Raw genomic sequence first — 21,379 nt, forward strand, 5'->3', positions numbered from 1 at the left:
TTCAGACCTAAAAGAAGGACTGTAAAAAAGGGAAAAATGTACAAGAACACCTCAATAGATTGTAATATCAAAGAGTTTTTTTTTTCAGTAATTCAATTTAAAAATTAAAACGCCTATATTCTATAGAGTCTTTACAGAGTGCACTTTTTCTAGTGTGTATTTCTGGTAATGTTGATGATTATGTCTGATTAATGTTGATGAAACAGCCAAGAAAAAACCCTTAATCCATTATCTCAGAAAATTAGAATATTTTATAAGACCAACTGTAAAAGTTTTTTTTAAACACAGAAATGTTGTTCGAATGAAAAGTATGAACAGTAAATGCACTCAAAACTTGCAGTGACTGCATGACATAGTTCACTTTGTTTGTAATGACTCTATATAATATACTGTAGGTGTTTTACTTTTTGAATTCAATTACTGAAAATAATAAATAACTTTTTATTGATAGCCTAATTTATTGTGATACACTTGTATGTGTGACAAGATTACCATAGTCATCGGATATTCCAATGAGGCAATAAGAGACAGCAAAGAAATCCAATAAAACAATTAGTGTACAATGGGACCAAGAGAGATAAGCCCCTTTAGAAGGACCATCCAGGAGGGGTGGAAACCCCTACAAAAAAGAACAAGGAGTGCAAACATGTGACCTGGCACCAATGGATGTGGCAAAGGCTTAGTGAATCATGGAAAACATGGTTACTGCCTATGGCTTCAACCATCAGTAATGAAATGCTGTGAGTCCATACCCGAGTGTGCTCAAGGTTTGCTCATCTCTAATAAGTATCTATAAAAGATGCTACAACCACCACCACAGGTTATAGAAATCCTACGGCGTGCAACTCCTTGCTTTGCTTCAAAAGTTCTCACCCACAGGCAGTCAAAGAAGAAATTCAGTATTGGCAATTGCTCAGACTTACTAAAAGTTATAGAATACAAGCTAAAGAACTATGTTAGAGACTGCACAAAAGATAGTCCCCTAAAGAAATACTACACAAAGTGTCACTGAAAGAGAAGAGAAGAAATATTGTTTTCTGTAACAAGGTCCAAAATAATAACAGTAAAAGATTGTTTTTTTTTTTTTCATTCAATACTAACAGATCAACACGATCCATAAATGCTATTAAGTACTGGATTATATTGGAGAGAGATCCCCTTTTGAAAGATGTTATGATACATAGGCCTCTTACAGAAAAAAATCATTCCATAGGAGATTGCTTGAATATTGATTTTACTATATCAGTAAAACAATTAGGCAGTGTATTTTGTTAGCCATTTTTTAGCCAAAAAGAGGGCAAAATTGCCCAATATTTATCAAGGTCTGTGCTTCTAATTAAATTTTTTGTGCAAGGACCGGAAATTTGTGTTTTAATGCAGTGTGGAAAAAATCTAAGAAGTCATATATCTCTCTTTTGCAAGTAGTTGGGGAGACATACAAGCAAGTACGGGGGACAGTGCACTGAGGGTCTGAGGAATGCCCCCAGCACACCAAACTGACTAATTACAATGTTGGCTTCGGATCTAAATACTCAAAAATGGTGGTAAATAGGTAAATAAAGGCCCTATTACACAAAAAGATTATCGGCTGTATTCGGCCGATATCGGCTGGTATGGCTGATAATAGTCTGGTGTAATAGAAGACGACGATCAGCTGACATGAACAATGTCGGCTGATCGTTGTCTGTCGTCTTTCAACATTTTGAAACACAAACAACTAAGATAGCAATGATCTGCTGACGTCCCTCCGTGGAATAGGAGTGACGCGAGCATACCGCTGTTATTTTCTATGTGCTGTCTGGACAATATAGCGATCACCTAGGCAGTGTCCCCGCAGCTCCCCGCGCCCCTCCCCCCCAGCTCTTACCGGCTTGCTGCTGACACGTGTAATAGTGCCGGCAGTGAGCGGGGAATGATGGGCAAGCGAGCGCTGACAGCTCTCCATCACCCCATGTAATAGGGGCTCAAGACTGGTGCCGGAATGAGCAGTTACATATCAACAGGTTTGTATGTTTCCCTTTAAGGCTGGGTTCACACTATTTCAGTCAGTATTGTGGTCCTCATATTGCAACCAAAACCAGGAGGGGATTAAAAACACAGAAAGGATCTGTTCACACAATGTTGAAATTGAGTGGATGGCCGCCATTTAATGGCAAATATTTGCTGTTATTTTAAAACAACGGCTGTTGTATTGAAATAATGGCCGTTATTTACTGTTATATGGCGGCCATCCACTCAATTTCAACATTATGTAAACAGATCCTTTCTGTGTTTTCAATCCACTCCTGGTTTTGGTTGCAATATGAGGACCACAATACTGACTGAAATATACGTAGTGTGAACCGAGCCTTGATATGCAACAATGACATTTTATTTCAATGTTACGGTAATTGGTAGCATAATAATTGTAGAACCTCCAAAGTAATGTGATTACCTAAATAAACCTCGGATGTGTAGGAAGTTAAAAAGTTGATCTACAGTTCAGGAGTTCAGCTCCGAAGTAGACCGTACTTACGCAATGACTGCAGGGCATCAGCTGCCAGCTCCATTTCTTATGTGATTGGCTTTAATAGACATGTTTTGTTTAGCAGTGTATTATATTATGGACTGTAGTCTCTTGCATAGTGCCAGGTTTCCTTGTATAACTCAATTAACGGTAGCTCTTACTTGCAATGATAGCAGCAACCTAATTTTAATTTTTGCAGTAACTTTATTATTTGCATCTGATTTTAGTTATCTCCATTATACTACTGTATATGATCAGTTATATCAATTATACCAGGGTTGTTGTCTTTACCCTGCATACTAGGTATGTCTACAATGTATTTCATGCAAAATAAATGTATATTAATACCGTTGAAGGTCAAATAAACCAACAGTCCCCATACACCTTCAATAAGAGACAACTGAACGATTGTTGGACCGTCAGCTATCTCTCCGACCAGCTCAATTCCTCCCCATACATAGGGATGTTCAGCATGACCAAATGCTTCTGTGTACTCTATGAGGAGGAAGTGGTATACTGCAGCCAGAGAGCTTTGGCTGCAGCTTATATCTCCCAGAACAAAAGAGTTGGGTGGGGATTTAGTTCACTGGCATTACGTGCCAGTGCTCGACTGGCAGAGCCCCATACACCTTATACCAACGTCTGAACGTGCCACAAGTGGGTATGGGGACCTTAAAAGTGTTGTTCAGCTGATGCAGAACCAACTCCTTCTGCACTACCTACAGAAAAGTTGAATGTAGAGGTGGAGATGATTGTCTGTTTTGTGTACTGTACGTTTGGAGAGACTTATAAAGATGGGAACGAGAAGTGGAATATTTGCCCACAGTAAAAGGATGATAGATGAGAGCTGGAAGCTTATTGGTTGCCATCTAAATTTTACACTAGTTTTGTTACATCCCCCATTTCTGTTTGCCTACAAATGCATCTATATTATCGGATACATGAACAGGCTTGTGTATATCAAAAATTGAAACAAGCCAAGATTTGCACTGCTATGTCTTCATGTTTCTACGATTTTGATACAGAACATTTATTAAGAATGATTGTATTGCAAGTTTACCTTATGAAAGCAGAAAACTCTTCATTAACCTAAACTCAAATGGCATTGTCCCTTTCATTTGTGTGAGAATGATGATATAGGTCTGTAAGCCAGACCTTTAGCTCTTTCAATGTTGTAGATAGCAGCAGGGATGAAGAAAGTGTCACACACCAGCTCAAAGAAGAGTCTCCAGGGTGGAGAGAAACCTTGGAGGACAACTCACACAAGCTAGAGAGGACAGCACAAAAAAGTAGTTTGCAGGGCATAAACAAATAGGCCAAGTACAAGTATACAGTTACATCTCAAGCTGTAGATGCAATAGTCTTGAATAAAGACCTATAAGGAGAATGTTTATTGCACCCTACTATGTATGAAGCAAGAATATAAAAAATACAGAGGTAGCCTAAAGGCATAGTCCCTCCCACACTCCTCCCTGCCTTCTTTGATTGACATAAAGGGTTAAACCTTCACCTCTATACATCAATTACTCAAGGAAGGCGGAGGTGGGGGAGGGAGGAGGAATGCATGCTATGGCTCTGCATCACTTCTGTGGCACTGCAGCTTCCAAGGAAAAATACAGTTTTTATAACCCTGCAAATGGACATCACCAAAGACAAAGACATGATTGATTTTATCTCCCTATCCCCTCTTTGCGTGTATCTGCATCTCTGTACCTGGTACGGTCCTTAGGGTCATTTAACATGTACAGATAAATCACTTGAGCTCTGATTTAGCGAACGACAAGCGTTTTTTTTTTTTTTAATGATAGGAGTTTAAGGGATAAATCGCTACAAAAAGACGTTAATACAATGGTAATATATGACTTTTTATTTGTCGTTTGGTCATTGCTGAGTTTAATTGAAGTTGAGATCATCACTTAAATCTTAACAATTTCACAATTCTAAATGGCCCTTTAAGTTTCCCTTTAAATGGATTGTGAAGACATCCTGTCCTACCCGATGTTATCAGTTGTAAAGAGATGCAACTATGCACTGGATAGTAGTTCCCAAGACAGCAGATGACCACCATGGTACATAGGTAATTTCTAATTAATGGGACCAGAGCACAATACTTGCTGCTCAGCAGATGGTTGTCTCAGCAGCTGTCGTGTCCATCATGTAGTTGCATCTCTCCAAGTCAGCTCAGGCAGGGGAGTATATCCTAAAAGAAAATATAATTTCCCTGGTTAGAATGCACAGGTTATTCATCTAGCTCTGATGTTTAATTTCATGGTCTGACATCGATCCAGCTGGCTATGCCTCATATTAGGTCAATCATCATTTAAATCTTTGCACTGACTGCCAACAAGACATATATTCTGTATGGGAGTGGCGGCTTTAATAAGAAGGGAGATCTGTGGGTGGCAATGTGGGTAGAAAAACAAGCAGTAACATTGTTAAGCTCCAATTTACTTTAATTCTCCCCAGAAGGTTAATATGTTAACTTGAATTCATTATTTCTTAATTTCCATATGAAGTCAAATTGAAAGTAGAAGTTTTTATAGTATAGTTTAGTATTATCTAGCCAATGCCAGCGGTAGATCTAACAAGAAGGAATAATATAAAAGAAAGGTTAATATCTATATATACTTTCAGCATTATTTATTACTTAGAGGGAACTTGTCACCAGCAGTTTCAATATGAAACTGCTGGCAATGGGGTGTAGGACATTAATAATACATTACAAAGGTACCAGTGGCAGGACTGTCAGACTAATAATTGTCCTGACACTACACGTTAAAGTTTACCAGTCGTTATAACTTTCAAAATCTAAACCAAAAGCAGATGTGATATAAAGCAAGTTTGCAATATACATTCTTTTTTTTTTTTTAGTTATCATGGAAAACACAGCACTTCCTGTTTTCTGACTCTTTTTTTCCTCAGTCAGAAAACAGGAAGTCCAGTGTTTCCCAGGCCATCTGAGCGCTCACAGAGAGAAGGCTGTCACGTGACTGATGGACACATTGAGCCGTGACACTTAGTGGCTGGAATTCCTGTGTTTAGTCAGTTTTTTTAAACCAGAACAAGGCTAAAAATCTGCCTTCAGGAGACTGGACCTGGATTTCTGGTAAGTTTAGCGTTGTTTTACAGCAAAAAAAAAAAAAATTTATGTAAATTACAAACTTGCTTTATATCACATCTACTGTTGATTTAGATTTTGAAAGTTATAACGACAGTGACACTTTAATCCTGCCATGTGCAGTATGCAAATGACCAGCCTGGAGTCATGGGGGCGGAGTCCATCTTTCCCCTATTCATGGAGCCAATTCTTTAGAGCCAAAACAATAAATAACAGATTTAACAAAAGACAAGGCATTTTTAATGGCAGAATATTCTGGCTTCATAAAACATACAGTACTTGAGACAAGTGAAAATTATAATGACATTAAAAAATATGAAATTATTGCTGAGGGAAAAATATGGAATCACACAAATACAAAGCACAAGTCTAACAATACAAACCAGCCACTGGGTATGAGGGAGAGTGCGTACAGGCCTTATCGAGCTGTTTTTGTTGGTTAATTTATGAATACAAATTGTCCAAGCAAGGGAGTTAAAGTGGAACTTCAGCAGAGAGTATAGCAGAAGATTTGGGGCAAGTATATATAAAAGGGGAAGTCCGCAATAAGCAACCTTCTTATGACTCTTCTGTCTGATGCTTTTTTTGTAAATATTTAACCCCTTAGTGATAAAGCCAATTTGGCCAAATGTTTTTCTTTATGTTTTTTGTAAAAGTTTCAGTTATTGTTATTATTATTTTTGTGTATGTGTGTGTGTGTGTGGGGGGGGGGGGTGAAAATGCACATTGGGTCTTTAATCGTTGGTTCTTTCAATATATACTCCATTCATTTTGCGTGAGAACTACCTGTATCATTTTATTCTATGTGCCATTATGATAACAATGATACCAAATTTATAGAGTCTTTTAAGTTTTAAGAAAAACAGTTAAAAAAAAAAAGTATTTGTGTCAACCCGGGTGGACAGCCCAAGGCTGTCCACCAACCTAGCCCCCGCCCCCTAGCACCTGCGCTACCTTACTAGCAACATGTAATACTGGGACTCTCTGTGCAGCTTCCATATAGTAAAAGATCCCTCTGTGCATCCCCCATATAGTAGATGGCCCCATGTCAGTGCACACAGGTCACGTCATCTGCTGGATTCACATGTCATCTGAAACAACTCTTCAGGTGATCTCCTTTAATGTTACCACACATATTACAGTATTTCTTAAGGACTGATCTATAAGTGATAACACACCCGGTGACACATAATGTAGCATTGTCATCTACTTCCTGTTTATTACAAGCACTTGACTTTCTGGATAAACCAGAATTCAAACCATACAGCGAGATTTACATTGTATCATTGTACAAGCCACAGAAAGCAGCAATAAGGAGTTATGTCTCCATAGGGTTTTGAATGTATAAATTTCAGGGGAGATTTATCAAACTGGTGTAAAACAGAATTGTCTTAGTTGCCCCTAGCAACCAATTAGATTTCACCTTTCATTCCTCACACATTCTTTGAAAAATAAAAGGTGGAATCTGATTGGTTGCAAGAAGCAACTAGGACAATTCTACTTTACACCCGTTTGATAAATCTCCCTTTTCATGTTTATTAGCTAGATCAGAAGGATGCAGAAAAGTCCCACTCCTGGAGCCGTTCCCGGGATGGAGATATACCTGCCAGAAGCCCGGCGCGCGCACTGCTGAGATGAGTACGGCACCCATAGAGAATGACGGCTCCATTCATTCTCTATTGGCGTCAGACTCAACTCAGCAGCGCTCCCACCGGGCTTCCGACAAGGATATCTCCGTCCCGGGACCGGCTCCAGGAGCGGGATTTGGCGTGATGGGGTAGGTATACGGGGCTCTAGCGGGGGGTAGGGCGGCCTTCACCCCGGCACGGGGGAGTTGACAGGTTCCCTTTAATGTGGTGAGATGGTACATACTATTTGATCAAATGTTTTTGTTTTTTTTAAGAGCAGTTTTTCCACTTCAAATATCTATACCATGTATACATTGGAGGGGAGTACAGTAAGTCCTAGCATGTGCAGTTTGCTGTTGCACTTCTCTGTTTTTGTCTGTTCCTTGATATCTGCTGCAGATCCTGTACATGTGAATAGACCCTAAGGGAGAAAACTTGTCTTCTACAAATTGATTAGCCACTTTTGCATAACATCACCTATATCATGTCCCTCTTCCTTCTCAGGGATTCCCATTATCCTTATGTTGTTTCTTCTAGCTCTATCTTCCAGATCTTGCAATTTTGTGCTAAGGGCTTTCTTATTGCCTTTAATCACTGTAATACATACATACCCTGTAGGCACAAAGCCTGCTAGAAAACATTATATATTATGGGACTGATACTGTCCAAAAGATGTAAGCATATTTTATGTACACCTTCACTCTTTATGGTCATTTTTTGTGGCTCTAAAATAAATATGGATTTTATATTTCTAGCCTTTTGTAAGATCATCTTGGTGCTAAACTTGGGGGGGCAGGGGGGGGGCTTTACTTGGAATTTGATGCACTTTTTCTATCCCATATAAGGGTGCATTCACATGTACAAGATTCGCAGCAGATTTTATGCTGTGTTAAGACTGTGTAGGACTTATTGTATATACCACCCCCTCCCCATCTTCATTGTATACACAATATAGATATTTCGAAAACTTTTTGAAAAAAAGCTGAGGTTCTTACCAAACCATTTGATCAAATATAGAGTACCATCTCACCAAGTTAAGGTGACCGCAGAGAGATGGTCCTACACTGACACTGTCCTCTCTTAGGCTTATACTAAGCCTAAACACCTGGCATGCAGGTTCTAAGTTTGGGTGTTTTAAATAGAGATTGATTAAATTCTCCATGCCCAGTATGTAGGCTTAGTATAAGGCCAAGAGAGGCCAATTGCAATGTAGGACCATCCCTCTGAAGTCACCTTAAAGGGAACCTGTCACCCCCTGTGCCGGGGTGAAGGCCGTCCGAGCCCCCGCTAGAGCCCTGGATACTAAGCCCATCTTGGCAAGTCCCACTCCTGGAGCCGGTCCCGGGACGGAGATATCCCTGTCAGAAGCCCGGCGTGCGCGCTGCTGGGATGAGTACGGCACTCATAGAGAATGACGGCTCCATTCATTCTCTATGGGCGTCAGACTCAACTCAGCAGCGCGCCCGCCGGGCTTCTGACAAGGATATCTCCGTCCCGGAACCGGCTCCAGGAGTGGGACTTGGCGTGATGGGGGTAGGTATACAGGGCTCTAGCGGGGGTTAGGGCGGCCTTCACCCCAACACGGGGGGTGACAGGTTCCCTTTAACGTGGTGAGATGGTACATACTATTTGATCAAATGTTTGTTTTTTTAAGAGCAGTTTTTCCACTTCAAATATCTATACCATGTATACATTGAGGGGGGGGGGGGAGTACAGTAAGTCCTAGCATGTGCAGTTTTCTGTTGCACTTCTCTGTTTTTGTCTGTTCCTTGATATCTGCTGCAGATCCTGTACATGTGAATAGACCCTAAGGGAAAAAACGTGTCTTCTACAAATTGATTAGCCACTTTTGCATAACATCACGTGTATTATGTCCCTCTTCCTTCTCAGGGATTCCCTTTATCCTTATGTTGTTTCTTCTAGCTCTATCTTCCAGATCTTGCAATTTTGTGCTAAGGGCTTTCTTATTGCCTTTAATCACTGTAATACATACATACCCTGTAGGCACAAAGCCTGCTAGAAAACATTATATATTATGGGATTGATACTGTCCAAAAGATGTAAGCATATTTTATGTACACCTTCACTCTTTATGGTCATTTTTAATGGCTCTTAAATAAACATGGATTTTATATTTCTAGCCTTTGGTAAGATCATATTGGTACTAAACCTGATGGGCAGGGGGGCTTTACTTGAAATTTGATGCACGTTTTCTATCCCATATAAGGCCATGTTCATACTGCGTAAGAGACCAGCCGTTCCGTGACCCGGTCGGTCTCCGAAAAGATCATCCCGGCCGCTACTGCAGTACCGGCCGGATGATCTTGGTAGCTGTAGAGTTCTGATGCGGGCGCATCTGTGCGCGCCCGCATCAGAACTCCCCAAAGCACACTATGGAGCAAGCGGCCATAGCCGCTCGCTCCATAGTATGCACTAACAGGATTTTCTGCGGCCGCTATTCACTGGATGGCAGCAGAAAACTGACAAGTCAGTTTTCTACGGCACTGCGAGAGATCCCGGATGGAGGGTATACTATGTGTGTTTTCAATAATCTTGTCAGTCATGGTTCATTGTTTTTCATGAATTGTAAAAAATCATGTTTTAATAATAAAGTACATTAATTTTTTAGATTAAAAGAGAGGTTCAGTGTCTTTCTATAGGTATTGGGTTAATAACTAGAATTCAGGTCACATTAACACTGATTCCTCCATACACAACACTGTCTATATCTTATTAGTATTGGAGGATATCTGCGTAACTTTGCATATGTGTATACGCTTTGGCCAGGATTCTATAGAAGACAAGGCAACGTATGTTTTCATAAAAAGTACACCCGTTGTTGCCGATTGCATCAACGGCCGTACTTTCATGAAAATATAAGTAGCGTCAACATAGCCTAGGGGTCCATTCACATGTACAAGATATGCAGCAGACTTTCTGCTGTGTTAGGACTGTGTAGGCAGTGACGGACTGGGGTATCTGGGGCCTATCCAGATGTTTGGGAGAAACAACATGTCAGTCAGTGGTAGTGCAGGTTCTAAAGCTGGGGGCCCACCGGAGGATCCTCTGGTGCTCTTGTGGGCCAGTCCGACACTGTGTAGGGCTTTTCGTGTATACTACTCCCCCCCCCCATTCCTACGGCGTACACAATATAGATATTTTAAATAGAAAAACTGCTCTAAAACTTTTTGGAAAAGACTGAGCTTCTTGGCAAACCATTTGATCAAATAAAGTGTACCATCCCACCACATTAAGGTGATTAAGAAATGGTCCTACACTGACACTGTCCTCTCTTGGGCTTATACTAAGCCTAAACACCGGGCATGCTGGTTAGAAGTTTGGGTATTTTAAATAGAGATTGGTTAAATTCTCCATGCCCAGTATGTAGGCTTAGTATAAGGCCAAGAGAGGCCAATGTCTGTGTAGGACCATCCCTCTGAAGTCACCTTAACCTGGTGAGATGGTACATACTATTTGATCAAATGTTTGTTTTTTTAAGAGCAGTTTTTCCACTTTAAATATCTATACCATGTATACATTGGGGGGGAGTACAGTATGTCCTAGCACGTGTAGGTTGCTGTGGCTGTTACTTGATATCTGCAGCAGATCCTGTACATGTTAATAGGCCTTATCGAGAAAACGTGTCTTCTACAAATTGATTAGCCACTTTTGCATAACATCACATGTATCATGTCCCTCTTCCTTCACAGGGATTCCCATTATCCTTATATTGTTTCTTCTAGCGCTATCTTTCAGATCTTGCACTTTTGCACTAAGGGCCTCCTTATTGCCTTTAATCCCTGTAATGCTTTTAGAAGCTATTGTTAACTCTTTTTCTAACTGATGAATTATTTCCTCCAGATGACCCATTCTATATCTTATTGAAGTCTGCACTTATGAGGTTTATTTCTGTTCAGGCACCTCCAATCTGCATTGTTCATTTTGTTAGTACAATATTATATTTAAAAAAAAATTCTCATAGAATTCCCTCTAGGGCAGGGGTGGCCAATTAATTTTCCTATGGAGCTGCATGAGAAATTGGGGGACAGACTAATATACTCAGCTATGCTCTACCCAATACATATATACTGTATACTATCCCTTAATACAAAACAGAGGGGCCAGCATGTATACCCCCTGCCTCCACATGGGCCCTCACAGCATCTCAGGCTGGCTTTTGCAGTGACTCCAATAGTCCTACCCCATCCCCGGTAAGTGACTCTACAAGCATCCTCCATCTGTGACCTGGCAGTGCTTGTTGTCCTTATATTTATCTGGCCTGGTGTAGTCACCCGGAATTTGTTCTCCCGGCTTTCTGGCACATACAGTAAGTGACGACTTGGCGAACGAATGGTCGGGGGTCTACGCTAGACAGGCAGGAAGAGTAGGGGCCTGTACAATGTACACTGTGTGGAGGACTCTGAAGATTGCGTTTTTGGGGCCCCATGAATCCTGTTGAGCGTTTGGGACTCCAAAACATAGTGTTTAGATTGCTGCTGACACACAGAGCTTATCAATTTCTTTTGGGCCGGTCAGAGCTAGTTAGAGGGTTTGATGTCGCCCACGGGCCATACAATGCCCAGGTCTGCTGTAGGGTGAGACTTTGGGATCCTTCTTTCATCCTTCCTGTTGTTCTTTGTGTCTCCTCCTCCATTTCCTAAATAGAAACCAAGATTCATCTATTCCTGCTTGATCCGCTTGTTCTTTTAGGAAGTGTATCTTAGATGGCTGCTTAGGTGATTTTAAATATTTATAAATTTTAGACCCAAGGTTGTGCTCCTTAAAGAGGACCTGTCACCCCCCGTGCCGGGGTGACAGGCTCCCGACCCCCTGTTAGATCCCCCTATACTTACGTGATCCCGCCGTGTCCCGCTTCCTGATGCGGTCGGGTCACGGAGATATGAGAGCCCGAAGCCCGACGCACGCGCTGAGAGATGAGTCCGATGCCCATAGAGAATGACGGAGCAACAGACTCCCCATTCATTCTCTATGGGCATCTGACTCTGCTGTCAGCACGCGCGCCGGGCTTCGGGCGCTGAAATCTCCGTGACCCGACCGGCTCAGGAAGCTGGACCCGGCGGGATCACGTAAGTATAGGGGGATCTAACAGGGGGTCGGGAGCCTGTCACCCCGGCACGGGGGGTGACAGGTGTCCTTTAAGAGGAGTACGCTACCTTCACAGATTTCCTTGCTGCACTTTTAGGCTGCATCTTTAAAATCATAAAACTCCTGTCAGCCAAATATTAATTTTATTCTCTGTTCTTATTCCATACAGTTCTAGAAATTTTACTTAGCGCTCTTCTCTCCTGTGTTAATTCTCTAGCTGATTGTATGGGTGGATAGTGAGAGGAATCTACGGACATAAAAAAATACTGAACGTGTGCATAAGGCCTAAGAGGCCACTATATGGGTAAAGAGAGAAGAGAGTTTTGCAGATTGCAAGGAAAAAAGCCAGTTTATATTAAAAATAAATTATAAGCACATAAAATTCTTTATCACCTTCTTTATACCAGTTATTCTGCTTTACTTGGCGCAAAAATATTCATAGTAAAAGAGTAATGATCCATGGCCTTGTTTTCTGTTTTAATTCTCTGTGTGGTGGGCAACTGCATGACGATCTGTCATAGTTTAAAAGCCTTTTTTTTTTTTTTTTTTTTTTGTGCGCAGTACATTAAAAAAGTATTTTCTCTATTTTACTCTCCTCCAAAATGAGCACAAACATATTTATATTGCTCAGTCCATGTCCTTGATTACATACATACCCCTTTTATTTATTCAGGACTTTTAACCACCTTGATGTGCTGTTACCTAATTTAACGGTAGTGTCTTAATCCCATACTGTACAGGGATCTTGCTGGGTGCACGCACATAGCTCTCCAGGCAACCCCTGCCCTGGCTGGATCTCATTGGCTCCGGGCTTCCTAGCAGCCATAATCAGACCCTGCCGGACCCCCGACCCTAATCCAGACATTTAGTTTTAGGGATAGGATTGGGGGTTGGATTAGGGTTACGTTCCACTGATTTGCCATGTTCTAACCCTCCCCACAGCTCCAACCTTAAAGGGGTATTCCCCTTGTTTGCATTAATTTGTTGCCCACCCATAGCTTTCCATATTTCCAATATCAATTTATTATGGATTCTGCACAGTTGCTGTTATTCAGATGCATTCACCCCCACCAAACGCATAGAATCATCAAATCTCAGTCCAACCCGACACGCTCCTGGCCCCCACCCTTCGAGATGGGATCACATGTCCTAAGTCTCTTTAATGGGCTGGGTTAGCGCTTGTAACCCGGATCACTGAAGTGAAGGAGGACACTGAGACAATGACAGCTCCTGCTGCTAATCACTGTCTCCCTCCGAAATTGTGTGGCCCCCGACACTGTGCCCCTTGTGCTCACCCCCCCTCCATTCTCACCCACTTACCCCCCCCCCATCACCCCAGACCAGTGCAGCCCCCTCCAGCTCACCCCAGCCCAGTGTCCGGTGCGGCCCCCCCTTAGTCACTCGTGGCCCACTGAGCCCCCCAGTTACCCGCGGCCCCGTGCGGCCCCCTGTTGTCACCCGCGGCCCGATGCACCCTCCAATCACCCGCGGCACCCCTCAACTCACCTCTGCTATTCCGCGGCCTCACCTCTGATATTCCACTAACCCTAAAACTAAACGTTCGGATTAGGGTTGGGGGTCTGGCAGGATCTGATTTTGGCTGCTAGGAAGCCCGGAGTAGAGCAGGCAATGAAATCTGGCCTGGGCGGGGCTTGCCTTAAGAGCTGTATGTGCGCGCCCAGCAAGGTCCCTCTACGGTATGGGATTTAGTCACTACCCTAATTTAACCCAGCATATAAGGAGTTCTTAAAGGGGTATTCTGGCCTGGACCCCTTTTTTTTGGTAATGGCTGTGGAGGGGGTGGGTGAAAACAATAATAACATCCACCTACCTCCCTGGCTCCCACGCTGGCACCAGCATCCCACCGGTCTCCCGTCCCCTTTGTGCAGAGGCTTTTTGGGTACTTCCTGGCCTTGAGACATGGTGTAGCAGGCACACTCAGCCAGTCACTGTAGAGGCATCCTGTCTCTGTCACTGAATGGCAGAGTGGGCCTGCTATGTCATGTCTCAAGGCCAGGAAGCGTTGAAACACCGGGGGACCAGAGTAGTCACATGCTGGCACCAAAGTGGGAGCCAGAGAGTCCTGGCCAGAATAAAATGGCTACTTTACCCCTTTCCCACAAGTAAAGGATCTAATACAGTCAGGGATCCTTATAGTCTGTTTCTCATCAGCAAATAGATCTCAAAGGGGCTTTACAGTAAGCAGGTTCCAGTCTCCATCGTGTTCAGCCACCAAGTTGGACTCACATCTCACACCAAGGCTTCCTGAGGGACTGTCATAATGGTGTTGTAGGGGGAGGGCAATTCATCCAGATGGCTGCTTTAATTTCACCTGCTGCTTGATGATCACCCAACAGGAGTTGTGCAACAGGTGCAAAGCTGAGTGCATGGAGGGGGAAGTTGTGGAGGGCAAACAGAGGGTAGAGCACTATGTCATACAAGGGGGGGGTCTAATGTAAATGGTAATATATAGTCTAGGGTCAAAACTTTTGCTATATAATATGCCCTTGTGTCGCAAGGTATGTACATAGTATCATGTTTGTAGTTGATGGCTGATTGTAAATAAAAAGATGTCCCATGAATAGAAAATATTCCCTATCATTCAGTGATCATGAGGGTTTGACCGCTGGGATCTCCATGCTCTCCATAATGGGGACCCAACTCTCCTAGGTGAAGGAAGGAGCAGTACACATGCCTGACAGCAACTCCATCCAGGGGAGTAAAGCCCCCATTTTAGAAATCACAGTGGGTCCTGCAGATGGACCCTCTATGATTAGTTATCCTGAGTATGTGGGATAACCTCTTTAATGAAATAACTTACTGAAAACTTGTCAATAAACACATGAGATATATATATATATATATATATATATATATATATATATATATATATATATTGTAGGGATCTTCCCGGGGGATGGTGTGTTTGGACACAGTTCACAGCAGACTTGGACTTGTAAAATAACAGCTTGGCATTTATTTGCAGCATAAACAGTCCATAACAGAAATATAGCAACACCGTGCTTTAAGAACAAAACAAAAAGGTCTTGCCTGTCTGGGCGCTAACTAACACAGCAGGTTACCTCTCTGTCACTTCAGTCGGCAGTATTGCGGGGTGTGAACAGGCCCCAGCAGCGGCTGTCTTCCCAGCTCTCACCAAACAGCATGCAGGCTGTTCACTCCTGGCTGAGAGCAAGGACCTGTACACTGAGCACACCTTTTGCCTTCTCAGGCTGATTGGGATCAGAGCTCACCTGATCCCAAAACCCACACTGGATCGAGGGGGAGGGAATGGCAAGTCCCACTACCAAAACCTACCTGCCATTCCATGTAAGTCCAGGCCCTGCAATAATAAATAATAGCTCAGCAGCATAACACTGCTGAGCACAGATGCCTCCTGGACTCACCATCTCACACTATGTATCAGCCTGGGTGAGATGTACATCCCCTCGAGCACTTTACCAGTGACATGTCCACATATCCCCCCCCTCTTTTTCAGACCGGAGGGCTGAGCATTTTGTCCCCACAGACAGTGTACCCTACATAGGGCGTCAGCATTTGCCTGTAATTTCCCCGGCCTGTGTTCCACAGTGAAATTAAAGTTTTGTAGGGACAGAAACCACCTAGTCACCCTTGCATTCTTCTCCTTGTTTATTTTCATCCATGTTAGGGGGGCATGGTCTGTCACTAACTTAAATCTCCTGCCTAGTAAGTAGTACCTCAGGGATTCTAGGGCCCACTTTACTGCCAGACATTCTCGCTCAACTATGGCATAGTTTTTCTCGGCCGGGGATAGCTTCCTACTTAAGTACATCACCGGGTGCTCCTCGCCATTCACGACCTGTGAGAGGACGGCACCTAACCCTGTGTTAGAGGCGTCTGTCTGTACTAGAAACTCTCGCCTAAAGTCAGGGGTAACTAGCACAGGCTGTTGGCACAGGGCAGACTTAAGGCTTTGAAAAGCCTTCTCGGCCTCTGGAGTCCATGTCACCATTGCGGACTTCGCACCCTTTGTCAGGTCAGTTAGTGGGGCTGCAACTGAGGCAAAATTTGGCACAAACCTACGGTAATAGCCCGTAATACCCAGGAAAGCTCTGACCTGTTTCTTTGTGAGGGGTTGAGGCCAATTCTGTATTGCCTCAATTTTATTTAGTTGTGGTTTCACTAACCCCCTCCCAATAATGTAGCCCAAGTATTTGGCCTCCTCTAAGGCTAATGCACACTTCTCTGCATTGATGGTTAACCCTGCATCACTTATGGCATCTAACACCGCCTGGACCTTACAGAGGTGACTTTCCCAATCAGGGCTAAAAATGACCACATCATCGAGGTAGGCAGCAGAGTAATCCCGATGTGGTCGCAGAATCAAGTCCATCAACCTCTGAAAAGTGGCAGGGGCTCCATGTAACCCGAATGGCATCACTACATATTGGAAGAGCCCATCGGGGGTGGAGAATGCAGTCTTCTCTCTAGCCTCAGGAGTGAGTGGGATCTGCCAGTAGCCCTTAGTGAGATCGAGAGTAGTTATGTACCTGGCATTACCCATCCTTTCTATCAACTCATCTACCCTGGGCATGGGGTAGGCATCGAACTTGGAGATCTCATTTAACTTTCTAAAGTCATTACAGAACCTCCAAGTTCCATTGGGCTTTGGGATTAACACAATCGGGCTGGACCACTCGCTCTGGGACACCTCAATGACTCCTAGGTCAAGCATACGTTTTACCTCGGATGATACCGCCTCCCTCCGTGCTTCTGGTATCCTATAGGGCTTAAGGTTTACTCGGCTTCTAGGCTCAGTTTCAACATGATGACTAATGAGATGCGTACGCCCTGGTAGATCAGAAAACTTGTCTTTATTTCTCTGCAGGAACTCCTTAGCTTCCTGCTTCTGGGATACTGATAGGGTGTCACCAATCCTGACCGGAGGGATTGGTGGTGACAGATGACCAACAGGCTTTGTCGCCACCAAGGATTCCCTGTCTTTCCAGGGCTTGATCAAGTTTATGTGATAAACTTGGAAAGGCTTCCTTCTACCTGGTTGGTGTACCTTGTAGTTGACCTCACTGATCTTCTCTACAATTTCATAGGGACCCTGCCACTTGGCTAAGAATTTGCTTTCTACCGTGGGAACAAGTACGAGTACCCGGTCACCTGGGCTACATGTCCTGATTCTTGCAGAACGATTGTAAATTCTGCTTTGGCCCTCTTGCGCCCTCTGGAGGTGTTCCCTTACTAGGGGCATTACAGTGGCTATACGGTCCTGCATTTGTGCTACATGCTCTATAACACTCTTGTATGGGGTGGACTCACTTTCCCATGTCTCTTTCGCTATATCCAACAAACCCCTAGGGTGACGACCATAGACTAATTCGAAGGGAGAGAACCCTGTGGACGCTTGGGGTACTTCCCTAATGGAAAACATCAGATAAGGTAGTAAGTGATCCCAATCACGACCATCCTTTTCCACCACTTTTTTTAACATATGTTTCAGGGTTTTATTAAACCTCTCCACTAACCCGTCTGTCTGTGGGTGATATACAGAGGTACGTAGGTGTGAGATTTTAAACAGTTTGCATAGCTCTTTCATCACCTTTGACACAAATGGGGTACCTTGGTCGGTCAAGATTTCTTTGGGGATCCCCACCCTGGAAAACATATAAAACAATTCCCGTGCAATTGTTTTAGATGCAGTGTTTCTTAGGGGTACAGCCTCAGGATAGCGGGTCGCGTAGTCCAACACAACTAGAATGTACTGGTGACCCCTAGCTGACTTTACAATGGGACCCACCAAGTCCATTGCGATCCGGTCAAAAGGTACCTCTATGATGGGGAGTGGGACCAAAGGACTGCGAAAATGCGACACTGGAGCGCTAAGCTGACATGTGGGGCACGACTCACAGTATTTTTTTATGTCAGCATAAATCGCAGGCCAATAAAACCTCTGGAGGACTCTCTCCTGCGTTTTATCTGTCCCCAAGTGGCCCCCAAGGACATGATTATGGGCCATGTCGAGTACCTGACGCCGGTACGACTTAGGCACCAGAAGCTGTTCCACCACCTCGTCACTAATCTTAGTGACTCTATATAAGAGATCATTAGTCATAGAAAAATGTGGAAATTTTTTCTCAGCTTCTGGTTCCTGAGGTACCCCATTCATAACAGTGACCTGCTCTCTCGCATTTTTGAGAGTGGGGTCCTGTAATTGTGCAGTACCAAAATTATCCCTAGACACCTCTAAGTCTGGAACATTCTGCGCAGTGGGAGGAGCCTCTTCCTCACCTGCCAGGACCTGCAAAGGAAAAGCATCATTTTCATCCTGTACATTTTTATCATTTACCGTGGGTAATGCAATAGACTTAGGGGTCTCCTCACTCCTTTCAGGGGATTGTTGTTTTCCCCATAGAGCCCAGAACAAAGGAAAATCACGCCCCAATATCACATTATGCATAAGGTTTTTAACCACACCCACTTCATATTGTACCGTGCCTAGTTCAGTCCCGACATTAGCCAGTACTATAGGGTAAACCTTTGTATCGCCATGTATGCACACCACACTCATATGTCTTTTTGGCACAAAGTCCCCAGTCACCAGGCTGGCATGCACCAGGGTGACAAGGCTTCCTGAGTCCAGCAACGCCTTAACAGGGAAGTCATTTACAGTAACGTTGCAGACTTGTGGTTCAGTCTCTAGTCCAGTGACTGCAACAAAAGACGGCTCCGCAAATAGCGACTGACGCCGGCTAGCGTCACACTCCATGGGCTCAGTGGTAAGAGGGCAATGGGCAGACATATGTCCCGTCTCATGGCATCTCCAGCACTGGATAGGGCCTGGTCTCCTTGGCAGGGAGTCCTTTTTAGGGCCACTTAGCCACCGGGGACCACCACCAGTCTTTTGCCCCTGAGACACCTCCTGAGCGCTCTTCCCTCTATCAGCACCCCTCCACACTCCCCCAATAGATGGAAGTCTCTTACCAGCTGACGGCACAGGTCTGGCACTCCGGGGAGGTGACGGTGCTGCAGGAACATCACGGAGGTAGTCCTCAGTCGCCTGGAACCTCTCCACAAGGTTGACAAGTTCGTCAGCACTCTTAGGGTCACCTTGTCCCACCAAGCGTTGCAGATCAGCAGGAAGTGCGCGGAGGTAGCGATCCATCACGACCCTCTCTAGGATCTGGGCAGGAGTAGAGGTGTCTGGCTCCAACCACTTTCTTGCCAAATGGATCAGGTCGTACATCTGGGACCTTGCTGACTTGTCCAGACTGTAGCTCCAGTTGCGGACCCTCCGGGCACGGACAGCAGCAGTAACTCCTAGTCGGGCGAGTATCTCTGCTCTTAGCCGAGGATAGTCCTTGACCTCTTGCTCACTGAGGTCATAATAGGCCTTTTGAGGTTCGCCTGTTAAATAGGGAGCAATGACCTCTGCCCACTCAGTGGAAGGTAACTTTTCTCGCTCAGCCACACGCTCAAAGACAGTTAAGTAGGCCTCAGTATCGTCATCAGCAGTCATCTTTTGCAGCGCACGCTGCACAGCTCTTCTCACAGACAAAGTCTCTGGCGCGGCTGCTGCCACCAGCTGGGGATTAGCACCTGCAGACGACTCTTGCTTTGCTATCAGGTGCTCAATAAGTCTCTGTTGTTGAGCCATTGCTTGCTGATGTGCAGCCATTGTCTGTTCATGGCGCAGATTAGCGGCTGCCTGATCCTGTTTAGCGGCTGCCTGAGCCTGTTGTTGTGCGGCCAATGCTTGCTCATGGCGCAGGTTAGCGTCTGTCAGAGCCTGTTGTTGCTGCCGATTAGCCTGCTCATGGCGTAGGTTAGCGTCTGTCAGAGCCTGCTCATGGCGTAGGTTAGCGTCTGTCAGAGCCTGTTGTTGCTGCATATTCACTTGCATTAACTGCTTCATCATCTCCTCCATGTTGCTTGTCTGTTTTTGGAGTGAAGCAGCAGCCTTCACCCAGGACATAAGCAGCTGTAGCCAAGTTGATGCACACCGTTGCCCCTAGCAACCGTTTTGCCCGCTCCGCAGCACCAATTGTAGGGATCTTCCCGGGGGATGGTGTGTTTGGACACAGTTCACAGCAGACTTGGACTTGTAAAATAACAGCTTGGCGTTTATTTGCAGCATAAACAGTCCATAACAGAAATATAGCAACACTGTGCTTTAAGAACAAAACAAAAAGGTCTTGCCCGTCTGGGCGCTAACTAACACAGCAGGTTACCTCTCTGTCACTTCAGTCGGCAGTATTGCGGGGTGTGAACAGGCCCCAGCAGCGGCTGTCTTCCCAGCTCTCACCAAACAGCATGCAGGCTGTTCACTCCTGTCTGAGAGCCAGGACCTGTACACTGAGCACACCTTTTGCCTTCTCAGGCTGATTGGGATCAGAGCTCACCTGATCCCAAAACCCACACTGGATCGAGGGGGAGGGAATGGCAAGTCCCACTACCAAAACCCACCTGCCATTCCATGTAAGTCCAGGCCCTGCAATAATAAATAATAGCTCAGCAGCATAACACTGCTGAGCACAGATGCCTCCTGGACTCACCATCTCACACTATGTATCAGCCTGGGTGAGATGTACATCCCCTCAAGCACTTTACCAGTGACATGTCCACAATATATACCAACAAAACACAACAATCACTGAACTCAGGGAGAACAGTGAAAAATTCCAATGGAGTACTCATTTACGAGTCTCCATTGATTGTCCCATACAAAATTTAAATATGCAAAAAAGGGGTCCGTGAAGCCTCAGTTACGAGTCTCAAAACACGGGAATAGCCAGATATCCCTCTCTCCAGAGAAGGAAGCCCATTGCCAAGGGGTGCCTCCTAGTGGGGAGAGCACCAAACCACCCTGATACGTAGTCCCTCAGGTCCTCACTCTGTTGCGAGCTTTAGAAACTAAATAGGCAAACACCAGGGTGGCCCCTGTGAGTCAAAGTCTAACTCTGTGGCGAGTATAACGACATAAGACAAGGGTTACCAAGGCTAGGCATCCATCCACAGACTGCAGTTTCG

The 21,379-nt window shown here is 44.4% G+C and overlaps 1 protein-coding gene across 1 annotated transcript in view; it reads left to right on the forward strand.

Annotated features, from left to right (window-relative positions):
* MED12L (mediator complex subunit 12L) overlaps positions 1-21,379 on the forward strand; it is a 393,418-nt gene that overhangs the window by 204,243 nt on the left and 167,796 nt on the right. The window lies entirely within an intron of this gene.

Source organism: Dendropsophus ebraccatus, chromosome 6 (assembly GCF_027789765.1).
Source record: "Dendropsophus ebraccatus isolate aDenEbr1 chromosome 6, aDenEbr1.pat, whole genome shotgun sequence".
Classification (NCBI taxonomy): Eukaryota; Metazoa; Chordata; class Amphibia; order Anura; family Hylidae; genus Dendropsophus; species Dendropsophus ebraccatus.